Source organism: Struthio camelus, chromosome 5, assembly GCF_040807025.1.
Source record: "Struthio camelus isolate bStrCam1 chromosome 5, bStrCam1.hap1, whole genome shotgun sequence".
NCBI lineage: Eukaryota > Metazoa > Chordata > Aves > Struthioniformes > Struthionidae > Struthio > Struthio camelus.
The window spans coordinates 16,425,648-16,445,207 of NC_090946.1; the positions used below are offsets into that span (position 1 = coordinate 16,425,648).

Below are 19,560 nucleotides of genomic sequence, written 5' to 3' on the forward strand. Positions count from 1 at the left end.
GGAGGATACTAAATCTGTTGTTGTTGCTGCTGACTCAGAGGTGCCAGGGATGCTTTCAGGCAGAAGAAACATGTCTCTTAATAACATGCTGTGGTATGACCTTGACTGTGCTTCTGTGTGAGACAGGGACTTGTAAAGAGCTCTGTTGCTCCTATGCAGAGAACAAATATACTAATACCCTGCCCCAGCCTCTATGTCATAGTAGCAGCATGGGGAGAGCACGACTGGAGCTGTTGTTGCTTCCCATCCCCTAGCACAAGGCAAGGACGCGGCAGCACAGTGAGGAGCAGGGTAGCCAGGCTCTTCTAGCTCTCCCTGTTGGCCTGCATGTCCGAGTCCTGTCTGAGGAAAAGATTCTGCTCAAGCCAGCAGGGCTAGAGGCTACTGCCTCGTGCCCGGGAGCAATGGTGGGGGCAAGGGCTCCTCCTTGGCCCAGGCAAATTTCCCCAGCCCCAGCTGTGCAGTGAAGGAGGCACCTTGGCCCCAGCTACCTGCTTCCTCTCCCTGCACTCCCTATTCTGTGCAGAAAGCAGCGTGCACGAGCGCTCCCTTTCTGCTCCAGGCGCAATCTGGTTGCCTAGCTCAGGTCAGCAGTTTGAACTGCTATATACTAACACCAATAACTTATTTTCTGTAACCACAAGTAAATGATTTTTACAAAAATAGCTTTGCAGGCAGTGCTGTGGGTAGTAACACCCGGCACAGAGCAGAGGTGAGTAGCTGGGAGGCATCAAGCTCTTCTGGAGGCGCTTGAGCCTCTGGGAAAGCAAGTCTATGATGGCCTCAGAGGTGTAGCTGCTCTACGCAGCTGCGTTCTGCCCTTTGCTCAGGACTTGTTGCAGAGCAGTGATTGAAATAAGGGTTGGTGCATTTATGGTTTGCAGAAAGGATGTGAATTCTTATAATAACTATACGTGGGTAGTAATACCACAGAACCATTGGCCTACTTCAGAGAAGTGGCAAGATCCTAATAATGCCCTTTGTTTAAAAGGGACGAGACACAACTTCACCCCTAGAATTGAGTGAAGTATTTATCATTAGTACCATGCTGTCAGATTTAGTAGTATGAAAATAATGCAGACACTGTCATCTGTAATGCAAATGTTGATGTCTGATTAATAGAGAAAATAACATGAGCAATTAATCCACAGGGGAATAGATCATTGTAAATGTAAATTAGATCATCAAAGGATAAGCCACACAGAAATAAAACTACCCCAAAACATGATTAATTATTGAAATTCCAATAAAAAAAGAATCTTTAAACAATAGGGCCCTTGGAAGATGTGTAATGTGATTCATCAAAGTTCTGAACAGGGTTATTTTACAATCCTGAAATTGATTGGCTTCATTATAAATATAATGGGGGTATTTATTCCACCCAAGATAATATGCTGTTTTAGGGACAGAGCACAGCCTTAGCACTAAGCTCACTCAGTTCTGATATATGCACACTCAATTTTTGTTATGTTATCTAGTTTGCTTAGGCAAGTTAGGAGATACTTGTATGCCTTTTTCAGAAAGGAAGCTAGCTTTTACAATAACCCGTATTTGTGCCTGCGTGTGATCTTTATCACTCCAAGATATAACATTGGAGGAAAGATTGTCTTGTTGGTAAGGGCAAAGAGTTGTGTCAAAAATGCATTTCTCTTCTTGCCTCTGAGGAAAAATTCCAGGTGACCTTAGGCAGGTCACTTTACCTCTTTGTGCTCTGTTCTCCACCTTCATTTTGAATGCTTCAGCTTAACGATGGGTAACATGAAATCATTTAAAAGGTCTCCATTGCAAATACTGCTAGAAATCTACTCTTGTAAAATCCTGATTACTTTTTGAAAGCTCAAAGATACTCTTTCTTCCTAACAAAAGAAGGTTTATTGCTCACCAAGTGCTGTTAAATGCTTAACTGAGTGACTTCATACTTAAAAGGTACACAACTCCTTCTTACTAGAGACCTGCTTAGGAACTTGGCAATCTCTCCTCTTCTTGTTAAAACAAGATGCAGTGTGCTTTACTGTAGTAGTTTAAGTGTATCATGGTGTCATGCTGCACACTGTGGAGAACTGGCTTTATACAGGGCCAGCTAGAGTGTGAGCTCCACAGCTGGAATGGGTATTTCAAAGAGAAGAGTGTGTCAGTGAGGAAAAAAGATAGAAAAAACATCACGGAAGCAGGTACAAAAGGTAGCAAGAAGGCCTACAGGCAGTCACTTAGCAGAGACTTAGTTGTAGCATGGGTCCAGAAAAAGCTGAGAGCAAATTTTTGGGTATGGGGCAGATTGAGAAGAACGTTGAAACCAAGGTAAAATCCAAACAACTGTCTCTTGCTGTTCTGTTTCTCCTTTAATTAAGGAGACAAGATATTGTAAATATTATTTTGTAAATAAATAAGATTGTTTCCAGGAAATGCTGTATCTGTCCTTAGTTTCTCTTCTTATGGATACTATTTGCATAATCCCAGAACTAGGCTAACCTCTTGATTAGAAGCTCTGCATACTACTCTACTTAGGGTTATATGCTGTTTGGTCTGGCCTTGTCTTTTTATGTACAACACCTAGCGCAGATAATCCTGAGTCCTGGTTGTGGTAGGAAGTCAGGTGATCATCTGTCATAAATTTTTGTTTTCTCTAGGTTTGGCACTTTACCTTTTAATTCAATTCACCTAGAGTTTTGTCCTGTGCCACTCAGCTGTTAGCAAACACTGAGCGTTGTCAGGTTCTGTACAAGGATCAGCATCTCAGCCGTGGCTTGAAGTTGTTCTCCAAAAGATTTACTTTCACTAAGATTGAACCTCAGTAGTTTTTCCTGTTCCAGAACATTTTTCCAGTGCTGGGAGACTTATCTTTTGCAAAATAGCATCAGAATTGGTCTGATGCTTGCAGTGCAAAATTTGGTGGTTGAGAAGGCCACCTGATGGTAAATGAACCTTCAAGCAGTCAAATGGCTTTGAGGCATTTCTTGCAGGAATTTAATTGGAATATTGTATTATGTACCTTTGATTTTGAGGCTCCAACAGCTAGATTTAATTGCTGTAGAACATATACAGAAACCCCAGAAAATGAGAAACAAATACCTGCCAAGAAAAAACACTCTTGCATCCTGATGCAGTCATTATCTCTTAAAAACCAACCCTTCTGGCTTGGTTCCTGTCTACAGCACTACTGCAGGAAAGAAACTTGGCTTTGACTAACCTTTCATTTTGTGCACCTAAACCTTTGGTTATACAAGCAAGTCATTCTTATCATTGGAAGCAGCTAGGTTTAAATAACAGCCCTTTTATTCTGTAATGAAGAGTGCCCCAGTAAGTCATCGTCAGCCTGGAGAATAAGTGCAGTGCCTTGTCCTAAGGACCTGGAAACTTAAATAGAAATGGTGGAATATGTATTTTCCTTAGCTTCCTTAGGACTCTAGAGAGAACCCTGGAGGAAGAAAGGCAGCTGAGAAGAAATGAATCTTGGTAAATGGTATTAAAAACTAGAAGAGAGGGAGATATATTAATGCAGGATACATACGGCTGTTAAGCAAGGGAACAAGCTGTGAACCCAATTTATGCCTGTGGCATGAGAAAGGAAACGAGAAAGGTGGCCCTCAGTAGATTCCCCCAGCTCTTCATAAATTTCAAAGTGGCTGCCTCTCCTTTTTTAGTAGCCTGTAAAATGCAACCCTGGGACCATTAGAAGATGTGGTGGTGAAGGTGATAGGAAATGAGAGAAGAAATTTCCTCACCCTAGCCATCCTTTCCCAGATCTTTAATGATTTGTCAGTCAATTAACTGCAGGTCAGATATATCTGCAGGCTGTGAAAGCGTTATGCTCCAGTGAAGTGTGTTATTCAACTGAACTTGTGTGTATCTTTAGAAACACTCTTGGGGTGCCAATATTTTGGGTGCACAGTGGCAAAGAAAGGGATTTTAATTTTTCAGCACCCTCTCCCTGCTCTGTGCAGAATGACACTTATTCTTTGTATATTTCTATATCTTTAATAGATATGTAAAAAAGTTACTGTTTAAAACAAAAACTTGAAGGCCAACTAATTCCCAGAAATCCATTTTAATTAAGGGGAAGAGAAGAAGAGGAAAGAAAAGCAGTCTGTTGGTGTTCCTATTGTGGATTAGTTGACTCAGGAGAGCTGGTGGCTGGCTCTCAGGATGTTCCTCATTACGATGCTAGTCCTCTCCCTCATCGTCTAGTGCTTCGTTAGTCTGGGGGCTCCACCAGAGTCGTCATAATATCGGGCCACAGATCTTTGGAGCCTGAGACTTTTTCAGCTGTGTATTCAGCTCTTGTACACTACAGAACTAAACAGGTGCTTCCAGAGAGCAAACGCTAAACAGTAACAAGAAATTACCAACAAGGTGTGAGGAGCTGCTCTGCAAGTCAGTTGTATGGATTGTGTTTAAGCTCTGGCAGTCCCTCCTCTCTTCTTTCCCTGCTGACATGCAGCCCTATAAAATCTGAGGCCTGGATTTGTTCATCCATTGATTACACAAGTCACCAGGAGGCTCATTGCAACTCCTTTCTGTTGTACGCTGTCATGCATTCATGCAGGAGGTAACGGGGGCACTGGCATCACCTGGGGATTTGTTCCACTTGTAAATAAGTGGAGGTTCTGTCTTGTAACCTCTGGTCACAAATTCCCTGGTGGAGTTTGACAAACATGTTGCCCTTTCTATGAAGGCCTCTACATGGCCTATATTCAATTTGAAGTATATATTTTTGGCAATTTCTAAATGATCCCTAAGAGAGGCTATTATATTTCTTGGCAGTTTGGGATACTTGGTCTTGAATTCCAGCAAGATAAGGTTTTGATGGTCTTCTCTGCTTTCCTGTCCATCATATGAGATAGCTTATTTTTTCCAAGAGGGTGCTTTTAAGCAGTTTCTGCCTCCATGACCCTACCAGGCATGATTATTTACACGGAGTAGGAGAAATTGTTTTAAAAGGCATCCTTGAAAGTAATTCCCTAACACAGGCAAGACAAAGCAGTGCCTTTGGCTGAATGTTGTTGGCAGCTGATTTGAGCTAGTAGACTTCGGTCGCAGTCTTTGTTACTAAAATTAAGGAGTGGTGTGAAATGTTTTTGGTTCCACTTCACAGGATGGAGGGGCACAGTCAGCTGCGCTAACAGTAATTGAGACATTGGATCAAGGTTATTTCCTTGAACACAAAGTAAGCTAAATCAGATTAAACTCACTTTTAAATGACTGTTTGTATGAGGTTTAAAGGCAATTTGGTCACTTCTGAGTTCATGCCTTTCACTAATTTCAGTGAACTGGCCTCAGTACCAGCATAGATAGGCCTAACGTCCCTCAAGATTGCTCAGTAGGTGACTCCCAGGCCACATTGACATTCCTCTTTCAGAGATTCCACTGATGGGTAGTGTATAGATTACCACTGCTTTGGGCTCGCCCATGCCCCTGGGTGCCCCTGGAGATCTTCTGTTCTTTTGCTGCTCTGTTTCTGGTTGGCCCTGGGGCAGCGAGTCCTGCAAGGCTTGCTGCAGCCCTCACTGCTCTGCAGCCTCTGCACATCTCTGAGCTCCTCCCTGCCCGCTGCAATTCAGGGTTACTGTAGCTCTTCTTTATGGGGAAGCATACCGCAGGTCAGGTATCCCTGGCTCACTCTTGGCTTTCTGCCAATTGTCTGGAGCCTCTCCTGACCTTCAGGGCTGTGGAGTGACTCAGGTTTCCTCCCCAGGCTGGCAGTGCAGTATCCATCCTCTCCATCTAGTTACAGATGATGGTGCCTTGAGCTGAGCTCTCATTACTTGTTAGGGAAATCATCCAGCTCCTCCTTTGTGGTGTCTGTTGATTGACCCAGCCCATGCCACCTGATTCTCCTCAGCTGATCGGGTGAAGCTTGGTGTTTGCACGTGCGCGTAGTTGGGAGAACACGCTGGCATGGGAGCAGCTGAACTGGCTCCCCGGGAAGGGCTGCTTGCTGCTGATGAGGTGATTTTGTATGAAGGGCAGAGAGCTGGGGTCAAGGACTGGGATCCGACCACATTACAAGCTTGGGTGAGTCACTTAGGTCCAGATCCATTCTACAGAGTTTTAAGCATGTGTCTGAGGTATCTTAAGTTCAAAGCTTAGGTTAAGATAGGTGCTTAGGCTAGCTTTCTTCCTCCTGCCTTTTGTGTAAGCTTTCTAGATTGTATACTTGTTACAGCAAGAGCTGCCTTTGCATGTGTGTGTGTGAGGGTAGTCAGCACCCAAGAGGGTGGGACCTCATTTTGTACTGTTCCCATCATAACAGTAATCATAACAGGAATGTCAGTGAGGGAGATGGAAGTATTTTATTGATTTAAAAAAAAAAAACAAAAACAGGTTAACTCATTTAATGTAAGGGCAATTGTTTCAAACCTGTGTGAATCAACCCACGCAGCTTCACTCCCCAGGCATTGCAACTTTCTGAAAATGTGTCTTGTTCTGTCTAGGGAGTTTTCTGCTGAACTTTTAATAGTTTTGTAATGAGATGTTGTAAAATTCATCAGGTAATTGATCTATGTATAACCCAAAATGTTTCTACAAGAATATATAGGTGAACAGCACCAATTAAATTATTGCTTCTGTTAAGTTGAGCATAATTCCTGCAACTTAGATAACAGCAAAAGATAGGTTGGTAATTTAGCCATTGTGGGTTTTGGGTAGAATTTCCAGTGACTTATTTTGTGACAAAGAAAAAAGTGTTGGAAAATACTGCTACAGAACAACTCAAATGAAAAGAGATCATCTTTCAGTTGGTTGCTTCAGATATCTAAATTAGAGGTGAGTGTATGGCATCATATTAAACTTGCAATGAAAACTTTATATACTTTTGTGAGATTGTATGGTAGATTGTGGTTAAAGCTGGAAGGGAATTGTTCGTCTCATCTTGAGAACCTTTTAAGAATTTTAAAACTTTAACGTACTTTACAAGGTTATATCAGGTCCCAAAATGCAACAGCAGTCTGCAGGTTCTCCCCTACCCGCTCCAAGGGGTTTGGCTGCCTGTGCTCAAGGCCAGCGTTAGGGCCAGGCTCCGTGGTCCTCAGCTCCAGGTTCAAGCGTGGAGTGCCCCTCGAAGGAAGGGGAGCCAGAAGCTGAGGGTGACAGCAAGGCAGGCTGGGCTACTGCTGTCACGGACAAGTTGGCAGTCCCACAGCCCCTGAACAAGAAGAGCGGAGCAAGTCCAGTAATGTCAGACAGGGTCGGCCAAGAGTCCAGTGATCACCAGGCAAACGTGTATGAGATAAGACGGGTCTGAGATCAAGCCAGGATTTTATGGTCAGGATCAACAAGGTGGTTCAGTGCCAGGCACAAGCCTGTTTAAACTCAGGCAAGGACCAAGGGCAAGGGCTTGAGCTTAAATGCAACTCCATAGCCAAGCGGTGAAGGCTCCCATGAGGCATCCCACAGCTCTTTCTCACACATGGCTGCTCCACAGCAGTCTGGTCCCAGGTTACGGCTACACTGTTCCAGAGCTGACTTCAAGCATAGGTGGCCAGGCCCCTGGGGGGAGGGAAGAGGTTGCAGAGTCCCTTGGTGCAATTGGGTTGAATGCAAAAGCTTTTAAGATTTTTACATGCAGAAAAAGAAAGCTACAGCCTCTTCACCTGGTATTGCCAGTGGCAGACTGGCTAGGGGGCTCTCTGGGACTGTGGAATACCCAAATTCAAGACTCTGCATGTCCTCCTCACAAACCACAACTTGCACTTGCAAGTAAAAGACTTGCACAAGTCTTTTACTCCCCAGATGGATGTCTTCATATCCAGGGCATTGGCTCTTCTTGGCAAGGATTGTTTTTCTCTTATTCTTTCTTTAGATCTGAAATTCCAATCTTGAGCTGAAAAATCTTTATGAAAGCCAGGTGTATTCCCATGAAAACATTGAACAAAAGCTTCTCTATTTTAATTTACCTCACCCTTTGTGTTTGATGCCCATCATTGCAGGAAACAGGCTCCAGTGAAATTGTGTGTGCTCATGTCAACCTAATGTCATGCAATAATGACATAAGTTGTGCTTTCTACGTTTTTTTTCTCATACAAAGATTAGAACATTTTTGTCTCTAGTCTGCTGTTCCTCTGGCATGATGATATAATGCCAGTGAAAAACCTGTTGCAATGGTTGAAATTATGCGAGTTTTAAATGCCTTGTACCTATTCCCAGTGCAAAGAAAGCCTAGCTACATCATGATTAGTTGGAGTGCCTGGAGCAGGATGAAATCTTTAGCGTCAATCTTCTTGAGCAGAGGCCAGCCAGAAGGGTGTCCTCCAGGCACAAACAAAGTGTTGCAACTCCTTCATTCCAAAGAGCCTTGTATCTGAGAAATACCGTAAAAGCTCCTGTGGCCAGCAGCGGTGCTGGATATTGTGGGATTGATGCCCAGTGAATTCTCGATAGATTTTTTTCATTGTCACTGCTGCTATTGGAGATAAATTGTGATAGTTCAGTCATCGGTAAAAGTTGCCATGTGGAAGCCGTGCACCACCGGAGAGGCGGGCAAGTATGGTCCTGCAGTAGTTTCCTCCTTTGTTGTCACATATGCATCTATCCCTGCTCTTAAAGGTCTGAAATCTGGTGCTGGCGTGGGATTTACTTGCCTTGTCCTGTTATTTTAGCTGTCTCCTAAGCTTCAGCCAAGACCATAAAACTTCAAGTGTATTCTAGATAAATCACTGTCTCTATGTAAGCAAAAGCAAAAGATTGAATTGCGTTGACATTTTTGTAATCTTACTGTTCTCACATGCTGAAGCTTAAAATATATCACAAAAGGCTCCTGTCATTTTTCTGAACACTACTAGGTCACTGCAGACAGGAGTAATATCACTTCCTCACGGTCTCATTTCTGTGTATCGTCCTGTGACCTTCAGAAGCCTGACGTAAGGTTTTGTTTTCTTCAGCACCGTGCTGGCTTCTGGCCGGTTTAGGCATATCTATTACAAAATTATATCTGATGGAATATGAAAAGATCAGATATGTTCTCTGGAATTCCTCAGCTAAGGGAGGTGCTTGAGGATGGAGCTGGGTGACTTCTGGTCAGACAGTACTGCCCTATTCCCGGTGGTACCACACTTCTGTTCAAGCTCCTGGAATTTATTATTTGTGCAATGCATTTGACAGCCTCACAATGAAGGATTAAAGCTGAACAATCCGTATAGAGAATTGACACAAATCATTTCCATGGCAAGCTAATATGCAGGGCAAGGGAAAACATACTTAGATGGCTGTGTTGGATCTTGGAGCCTGTGAAGCTCATCATTCCAACCTTTTTTTGTCAAATAGCAGACTGCAGCATCCTTGTGTCATGCGGCCCATCAGGAATAGACATATTTCTGTCAAGGGAGAAAACGACAATTCAGTCTCTTTCTGCTCTGTTGCTCCAGGAGATGCAGAGAAGAGAAATGTGATCCCTGAGGATCCTTGCAGATAACGAGGAGAGAATATATAGCAATGGTGAAAATCAACTGCAGGATGCAGGACCTCAAGGAATTCCAGATTCAATTGGCTTTTATACCTCAGGCTTTAAGTTGTCTTTTGGTACTAGGCATTGTAGATGATGCTGTCTTCAGGCAGCAAACAACACCAAGCTGTCCTTTTAAAGAACATGTGTTCTTTTTGTTATCAACAATCAATCAGGTTCTTTTTATCAAAATGACTTTTTTTTGATAATGACTTTTTCCACAGAAATGTCAAAATTGATGTTTCTTTACTGATAAGAGCATTTTGTCAATAACTCCCCCTTTGAAACAAAAGCAATCCTATTAATAATGCTTAAAGGAAACGTTTCACAAAGGATCGAGCAATGCACCCATTTTGAATACAGGTGAATGGCCAGATGGATGGCCATTGAGTTAGATGCGTCCGTGTGTCTGAAACACAAGCGTTGTGTACGTGTATTGGTGGTACCTGTGCAACATTGCCTAACCGCGTTCCCAGCTGGGTAACCTTGGAGACTGAGTCAGGAGCCGTGATGGCCATGGCCATTGACTTGCCTCCTACAAAATGAAGCTGCTTCTTAGAGCTTCTCTCAATAATCTACACTAGCTTCAAGGACAAGGAGTGGGGCTTACATTGCTGACATTCAAATATTTCATAATCCAGGTTTGGAGTGTTTTCTCCACTCCTCTCGGGTGGATCAGACCTGCTTTTGTTCCTGAGGTTCGGTTAAGGTCAAACCTTGGAGATAAAGGCAGGAAGGCCTTGAGCTAGAAACCTCTTCCCTCTTAGGAGGCAGCGCGAGGTCCCATTAGCTGCCTTTAGGGCATGATGGAAGTCTCATTCACTTAGTTGGATTTGTTTAAGCTTTGGCCATAGTGATGCTGCCTTTCACACTCCCTTTCTGTTTTGTATTTGTGATACCTTTTTCTTCTGTTGGAAACTGACCCCACTTCCTCAGTTGGAGTGGCTGCTGGAGAGCAACAGGTTGTGCCTGTGTGCCAGGCCTTTGAAGAAATTATTTATGATCTTCAGCTGATTGGGTGTTTTTCAGTGTCCGTGCTGGGTGTGCCTTTTTAAGTATGCTATTGAGAATCTCTTTCAAAAATCACCTTCATGTGTTCTTAAGATGCTGTCTTACAGTATTAAATAAGGGAGAGAATTAAATAAAGCCTTTCAATTTATCAAAACATCTTCAGCACCTCCTTTTAGGACAGGCAGAATTTAAACAAACATTAGGCAAATTAAGGGAACACAAACATTTTCTTTGACCTTGCACTCTTATGTCTCTTTTGCTTTAACTGGGGCTTAGTTAAGCTGAATACATAATCATAAGTTCTGAGACTTAATTTATGTTGAGGGGAATTTCTGTAGCAGGAGTTTAAGAAGTCATAGTGCGACTGATGTCAAGTAAGTCTGAAGTTGCATAGGCTTTGAGCTTGCTATCCACAATAATATGAGTTTCTTCGGTGAACAATCAACAGCCATAGTAATGGGCTAACAGAGAATCTGCATTTAACAAAATGTGGATGTTGATGAAAACAATCTTTGGGTTTTTTTTTTTTTTTACCCTTTGACATTTAAATGGAAAAGTTTAAACACAAACTTTGAGATTAGTATTTTGATGTGGCCAGAACACTTTAAAAAATGTTCAGCAAAATGTATTCTGACATTCCCTGTTAGTCAGGTGTTCTGACAGACATGAAAAAATAGGTCTATAAAATGCAAAATAGTAAAACCATGAAAAAGGAAAGAAGCAATTCCAGTACTGTTGCCAATAGATGTGTTTCATTAAGTGGGCAGTTCAGAACAAGAAGTTCAGAATTTATTTCTGAGCTATCTGCCTGGTCAGTTGTATCTTTACATGTAGATCTCTGCGCTAAAATGCAAAAGGATTTCTAGCAGAGGAGTTAGAGTTGTGATGATATCTAAGAATGTAAGCCAGGTATATTCTCTATGGAGAAGGTGTATCTTCTGATAGATCAAGTGATACATAGGGTGCACAAGCCCTTTCTTGAATCTGAAACAAGGCAGCAAACTTTAGGTAAGTGCATTGTGGGAACAATTGCTCCAAGTTTAATTTTGCTCCAATTTTTGTTCATTTTGCTTCTCTTGCCATTTGAAAATGGAACAATCGTGGAATTCTGTTTGTTCTTATGAGGTGGAAATTAAAATAGACATATTTCTCCCATTTACGTTCCTTTTTTGTCTGTAAAATGTTTCCAAAATGCCCTTCCTTTTGTGCTGTGCTTCTACAAAATCCTTTGCTGAGGAGTGCTGGAAAATGGGGTTTGGATATACTTTCCTATCTGAACATGCTGCTTCTGTACCATTGATAAACCTGTAGCTGAGGATAGTGTTGAGGAGTGCAGCGCTTGCACCTTGCAAGGCAACATAAGCTCTGAGCGTGATGTAGTAATACTGTTTGAAATAGCAGATGTGTCCGAAAGTGGGTAAGAGTGCACCGGTGTAATCAATGGTTCATCGTCTTTTTTTTTTTTTTTTTTTTTATAGGTTTGCTTCTTATTTGAAAGATCTTCTAGTGCTGCACTTAATTTATACAATAGATTTTTCTTCTCACTACTCACTCTGAACTGAGAATGTGTTTAAATGGGAAAGAATGTCCCTATTTCTTCTATCTGTGTGTCTAATCTAATTAATCTGTCTCATTTATTCAGTGATGGGAACATACAGTTTTTTTTACTCCTGAAGTAGAGGACTGGAGTGCTGAACAACCTTGTTTGTTTTTGTAGAATCTGTCTGTTTGAATAAAACATATCCTCTGGTGCCGTCCTCCTTGCTTGAAACAGGTGTTTGAAGTTCACCCTTTTGGATGACTTTGAACTGAAGGCAAGAAAAGCCTATAAGGAAAATGAGCGTCAAAGGCCTTGTAGGCCTTTTGGAAGAGTTAAATCACTCTCTGATCTTGCTGGCTTAAGACAGGCGATTAGGTTTTTAAGCATCTTGTCTTTGAGGATTAGTCTGAACTCTTAATAGCCCATTCCTGATGGTTTCTATCACCCACAGTGCACTAATCCTGCTTTAAATAATAACTATGCCAGTCACTGCATTTACATCAAAACTTTTTGCTCTGCTTTATAACGTTCTCCACGTAAAAATTTTCCCTTCAAAGTGTTCCAGTCATTCCATAATTGGGTGATGGGGACAAGGAGTGTGGGCAACACTGAGCTTAGCAATAGCGCTTGATAAATCCCTTGTTCTCGAGACAAAGTTTTCTGGTCTTGTGGAAGGAAGGGAAGTTTCAGCAAGCTTTATTTGTACTAGATCTTGTTGCTGGCAAGTCTGTAAAGTGTTGATTCCCAGACTGTCTAGCATCATAAGAGGTTTTAACATCAGCAAGTGCCAGATGCCCTGTGGGCTTTGGAAGGACAGCTCTTCTTCCTTGTGTTGCACTCGGTAGGAGCAGCTACATATTAACTTCAACCTGGGCTAATTACAGAGAAAGGCAATCATGTCATGGGAGGTGAAGTCCTTTTTGCCTGAGGATTCATGACAGTCTTGAGAACTGATGCCTCTCCATGCAAAGTATCTTAGCTTGTTACCTTTTTGTGTTATCTAGAAGTGGTGTGCGTGTGTGAGAAAGTAGTGGAATATGTGCTGTTATCATGACAGAAGTGAAGAAGCGAAGTCTTAGTATGGAGCATCACACAGGCAACGACTTGACATGGGATGGAGGCTTTATTTCCCTTCATCAGTGGGGTCGAAACCCTGGGTAGAGCATTCATCACATGTATGTGTGTGTTTTTATACTGTATTTATGAGCTATACCTGCATCATTTGCTGATTTTCATGTCAGCTGCCTCAAGGAGTATTTTTCACCTCCAGCCTTCCTACAGCTAGTTTGGCATGGTGAGGCCTACTGCCTGCTGTCTTCTCACCTGCAGTGACTATCATGTGCTATCATCTGTGTCTTTTGTTCAGTACAGTCCCAGTAATGATATCTTTTGCCATTCTGTTGATTGTTGTTGTTGTTTTGTTTTTTTTTAATAACCTCAATTTGTGGATGTGGGAGATTTCGGGGAGATGTCAGCTTTCATAAAAGTTTCTAATTTTTGTGGCTATGGATAAAAACATTGAAAGTATAACTTTCTAAAAGGCCAACATTAAGTAACAAAGACATTCCAACACTTACATATTTTATGAAAACATTATGCGTTTAGGAGGTTGATTTATGATTTTTTTCATTACCTCAGCTTGGCAATATTATTTTTGTACACTTCCTATGCTTCAGCAAGTGTTTTTTCCCCCCAAAATAACAAATTTATAGTTCATGTATTCCAAATGTATAGAATTTATGTATGCATCTTTTTTCAGTCTCCAATCTGTAAAGTATTTGCATCTGATCCAGTGTTCGATATAATTCAGATTATGGCAGGAAGCTGATAATGTTACCCTGTTCTGATGAAGTGCTTGAACATGTGCCTTAGTGGAAGCATGCTGTGTGGGATGTGCAGAAATGCCCATAGGACAAGGAGCTCAAATCCCACTGAAAGTGAAGACCTGATGGTATTGGCTTGAGAATGCCACGTCTGCCCTGTGCTCTGCTCCGTTGCTGTCAGCGGGTGTTGATAGTTTGGTTTAATGGGCCAACCTATGGGCTTTGTGCACCCTCCCCTTACAGCTACACTACTGAAAACTCTTATGCTTTGCCAGGATAAGCTGTATTTTTTAGGTCTCAATCTAGTGACTTTTGAAGTTAATGAGGGTCTTTTCACTTGGCTTTGCCCTGGGTTCCTTTTGTCCTTAACAAAAGACGTAGTTACAGAGAGCTGTTTTCCTTGTATTAGTTCCTTGTATTTTATAAATGACACCTGGCTTCTGACGCAGGCTTCTGTTTTGCAGATTCCCTGTTTCCCCCTTGTCAGCTGCTCGCTTCAGCTGCTCGGTGGTCCCAGCCCAGCATCAGGTACGTGGATCGCTGCAATCCATGTATTGATCTGGAACAAAATTGTGAGCAGATAATTGTATTTAAACTTAGGGACTCGGCACGTAGCTTTTGAAAGAGGGGAAATGCCAGTTCCCAGAAGCCATTACAGTTGATATAATGGATTGGGCTGGTGACTGAGAGATGCTGTTTACTGCCATGCGAGATGGGCTAGCGTGGACTGTGTTTCTTTGTTTCCCTCAATATAGGATGGGCTGCAAAGGCACTGTGTTGAACCTTTTGGGTAAGGGGAGAAATGGACGCTGAATTATTATCCCAAGATCCTCAGTTTTCTATTAGTGTTACTGGCAAACTAAACTAACTTCAAGTGAGGTGGGTACTGCTTACTGAATACACAGAGAAACTGTTCTTCCCAAGACAGATCCATTTTTTCCTTTTCCTGTGAAGGTTGGTATATCCTGCTACTTCGTTGCTACAGAAAAACTGCAGTTAATCATGTCTATAAAAGTCATTCATGAAATATGTCTATCTAGGAGTTTGACGCATTCTTTTCCTCCCTTGAAGCTGCTTTTTTCACGCATGGTCTATATATTTTGAACAGAGAAGAAAAATACAATCTGGTCCATCAGTTCTTGTTATAAAAAGGGTGATGGGAGTCAGAAAACATGCTGTAGTGTGAGGGAGGAACAGATAAACAAATTAAAAAGGAGATGTTGCAGCATCCAGTGCAGTTGCCGTAAGCATATGGTTGATCACCTAGCGACAAATAACTAAGACACCTAAATATATACAGGATAATCTCACAGGGCACAGTCCGTGAAGTGGGGGGAAAGGAGGAAGACTAAACATTGGAGTTTATGTTCAGTCCCTGTAAAGCCCTCTGGGTAAAAATGTTTCTCAATCTTCTGAAAGAATAAAACTGCAAGTAAAACACTATAAGAACTTGCAGGTGGAAAGATCTGAAGATAATGAAGCCTGTAAAGTGAGAGAGAGGGCTATTCTTCCTCTCGTTTAGTAATCTTAAATGCTTCCTGTTTTGTTCTCCTGTAAGGAGTTACAGCGGGCATAGTGACCAGACCCAACCTCCAGTTTGAAGACAGATTTTGCCAGTAATCTGGAGAGAAAAATAATTTCTAGTTTGCAGTTCAAACAAAAATCAACATGATAGCAAATGGCAAGCGCTCACTGTTGACAAGCTATTGGAGAGAATTGAAAAGCAATCACAATTGAATGGTATGCATTTTAGCTGAGAGGTGCAGGAGATTATTTAAATCAGCATGGTTTCGTTGACTCCTGCAGCACTTTTCCAACACAAGCAAGCTGAGGATTTGACCAAGGTCTGTGGTGTCAAGTGGATTTGAAGTCCTGCATCTGATGTTAACTGGTCTTAGCTTTTACTCAGATATTCTCATACTCTCAAAAGTTGGTGTCTATCAGGAATTTTTGGATTGCCTGATTTTCAGTGACCCTTCTCAAGCTATCGATCTCTGGTTCTGTGAGAGAAAATATGTTTTCTTTGGTTTTATATATCTATGACTTCTGCGTTAGTCACAACCGGAACTGAGGCTTGCAAGATCTATGTGACATAGTTGACGTTACCCTGGATCAAGTGAATTGTATCAATCAGTGCTCAAAGATTTATGCTAGAAAATAAGAAGTCTAGACTATTTTAGTCTTCTGTGAAGTCTAAAATATTCGCTGCTATCACAGTCTCCTCAGAAGGGCTACTCTTTACACGTAGGTTTTACAGTTAAATGGAAGAGGTTAATTGCGTAGTGTCCACAATTTATCACCTAAGATTCTCTAAGAATTTCTCCTAGTAGAATTAGCTTTGAACCCTGAAAGAGGAAAGTCATGATTCACCTAGGTTTGTGGAAATAAAAAACTTCCAGAATGAGTTTCTTTACTAAGGTTGTTAGTCCTGATACTAGAAAATGTGCAGCTGTGCCAGCAGACATCCATACACACATGTGCACACACATACACATTCTACTAGGGTTTTGATTTGTTTTTTCAGTTACTGTATCAAAATCTGAGCAGCTTTGCCTGAATTATAAGTTTAGGCCAAAGAGTTGCAGCAAACACAGAAAGCAGGCTTTCAGCTCTTGGATTGACCCAGTTGTCTGCATTGCTATTGATGATTTTGTTGTTTTTATATAACCACGTATTTAACTCAAGCAGAGCTTCCAATAGGCAAGGATGAGAGAAGAGTAGGAGGCTTCTTTATTTGCTTTGTTACTTTAAACGTTCACTCAGGATCACTGTATAATTTAGATGATACAGCTCTTAGGGCCATGTTTACTCCATCCTCTTTACTGCGTTGGGACATACAACACTGCCATATAAAGTGCACAGGAAAAAATAAACAAAATCTGTTTCTCTGCAGTATATCTGAGTCTTTGATTGTCTTTGCAGACTAAGCACAAACTTTTCTCTGAGGTGTAAGGGCTTCCCATGGATCACAGTAAGTGAGCCATGGGGGCGACGGGGGTGATAGTGAATGTATTTGATGGTGGATATAGTAAGGGTTCATGTTTTAAATTATATGAAAGAAGCGTGGGTTTCCCAAGCAGTGTTTCACTGTTGAAATCATGCAGTTATGAACTGCGTTTTCAGATGCAGCATTCATCAGGAGGTGAAATTTAGCCGAGACATTCACTTCTGCCATATTGACAAGGAGTGAGAAGCCAGATGGAAAGGTGGAAGGATGGCACACCTTGTTTTTCGTTTCCCTGACAGAAAGGGAGGGAGATGTCTGCTGGGTTTGTGCAATACTTACACACAGACAAGGAATCTAGACTAGAAGTTGTCAGGCTGTAGAGATTCTGATGGATTTAAAATGCTTTTTGGGCCATCAAAAGTCTTTTTGCCCAAGTGCCTGATGGCAGGAGTGGAATCATTGTGCAGGGGAATAATGCTTTGTTCTCCCCACCAGTTTTTGCTTTTCTTTAGCTCTTCCAGCCTCTTTACCTTACTGCTGACAAGAATGTTGCTGTGCCGTGCTAAACACCTTGTTGCTGACACGATGGAGAAAGCTACAGGCTCTTTTGACAGCTGTAATCAATAAGAAGTGAAATTTTCACTTGAGAGGAGAGGCCCTTTTCCAACTGTAAATGGCAACAAAAGACATGAAAGTCAAATACTGTTTTGTTTTTTTTTTTTTTTAAAAGACCAAACTCTAAAACTGGACGACCAGGAATCTGAGCCCAAGGAAAAGCTTTGCAAACGAAGAGTTTCTCTCTGCTCGTTTGTGTGCCCTCATATTCTTCCTGTGACGTCTCCTTAATGCTACAATATACATTGTACTTAGTCATAGTATTCTTCTGCCCAGAAACTTTGCTACACATAGACAACTGGTAGTATGACTGGACAGCTGCTTTGTTTGTGCCTCAGTCAAGGAATGAGCCACGTTGTGCAATATGCTCTGCAGAAATCCCTTCCTCAGACAGCTCAGAAGTTGTAGCTTTGCCTAGCACATCCTTGTACTCTCAGTGCGAAAACAAGTCTTGCTGCAAGAGTTTTCGTTATCATATTGCAATCTTCTCTGAAGGTCCTGATCCCCTTCTGAGATGAGAGATGCTGAGCTTCTCCAACTCTTGTGCGAGTCCACTGGAAGATGAGGAAACTTCATTAATAACACCTAGGCAAAGGGAGAACCTAAGAGATCTACTTTATTTTTAAGAAGAAATAAATCATTTCTATGGAAGAAAAAAAAGTTATTTTGCAAATAGATTTTGCTGCCAGCAAGTCTGTGTTGGAAATAGGAATAACAACTTTTAATTATGATTAATGATAGACAGAAATTCCCACAGCACCCTGTTAATCACAGAGGCTGTCTGTGCAGTGCAGCATTTTCATGCTATATTATGGTGACAATGGCAAGTCATTAGGAAAACATAATGGGAAAAGTTACGTCTAACTGATATGCTCTTGTTTTATGATGTTGAGTAACTATTGGTATGGGTTTTTACTGTGATCTTTGTTTTGCAGGAAGCAATGAAAGTGAATAAATAGGGCTGTATCCTGTATTGCTGTTTTACCCGTGCCTTGGCTGCTGATTTGGTAGACATGAAACTTTTATTCTCTTTATGCTATTAGGGAATTGAGTAATAATAAAAATACAGAGCTTTTTGCAAAGAACTTTGCACTGATAGATCTCAAAATGTTTTAGAAAGTGTGATTAACCTCACTTTGCAGAAGGAGAGGTTTATGTAACAGACAAGCAAGTTTACTCCCATGGTCATTTGGTAGGCTGGCGGGAAGGGGATCCCTGCCCTGCAGCATCAGCATGGGGCTCCCCCTTTTCAGTCGTGTGGCTTCTGCTTTGGCTTGTTAATAGAACTGTCAGCGGTATCGTTCCTTCTGAGGATGTGGGGGAAGGCTTTGGTTTTCCAAGATGTTAATCAGGTACTGTTTTGTCAGCACAGAATTCATTTTAAAGAAGAGCTATAAAAATAGTGCATCCTTTTGTATTAGTTATCATATGTCCTCTGGAAGCATTTCTGCCAAATGCACAAAAGAATGCAATTAATGGCTACCCAGGAGATATATTCTATTGTCTTGACTAGCTTATTTCTAAAGTAGTTTGACATTTTATTTGTCTGACTTATCTGTTGTTGCAGGAAGATTTTGTTTTATTACCCTTGAGAAGACTGAAATGTTAAACAGGAAATACAGGAGCTTCTTTCATTACTTTTTTTTTTTTTTTTTCCTATAAAATGTGAACTCACAGACTGACATGTCAGCTCGGCGGTAAAGGAAAAATCTGGGCTTGTGGTTGGGACACAATGGTGCTCAGGAGATTTAGATTTGATTACAGACAGTATTGCAGACTCTCAGTCATAAGCTGCTTATACCTCAGTCCTACAAAGTGGTTTTAAGCCCTGCAAGCTCTACCTAGAATCCGAAATTCAAGCTAAACGTTGTCTTTCTGTGGTGTTGCCCGCATCTGCAGTCAGAGCAGCAGGGAGCTGCTGAGAAAGAGTGCGGTAGAATGAAGTCCGCCTCCTGCTCCCAGAGCAGACTCTGCTGCAAAGCGTTAGGAGGACAGATGCACTTCACAATGTGCAGTAGTGTTACTGATGGATGCGTACTGACAGTAAGGTGAGCAGTAATGGTACTCAACACGTGAACAAGGAACCCATTAATAATAAAGGAAAAAGAGCCATTTTTATACGGTGGTCTTTTAAACTGGAATGAAGACTTGATTACCTTCCAGAATAAATACTTCTTGTTGCTGATCC

At 41.6% G+C, this 19,560-nt stretch overlaps 1 protein-coding gene across 4 annotated transcripts in view; it reads left to right on the top strand.

Annotated features, from left to right (window-relative positions):
* The window catches only part of TSPAN4 (tetraspanin 4), a 439,431-nt gene that overhangs the window by 142,754 nt on the left and 277,117 nt on the right, over positions 1–19,560 (top strand). The window contains exon 3 of one of the 4 annotated variants that reach the window (XM_068944745.1): positions 14,275–14,338. The exons of 2 other annotated variants lie outside the window; for them this stretch is intronic. The gene's annotated coding sequence lies outside the window, so the exon portion shown is untranslated. Of the gene's footprint in view, positions 1–14,274; positions 14,339–19,560 lie in introns of those variants that run through there. One more of the 4 variants, XM_068944749.1, reaches the window with a different exon arrangement.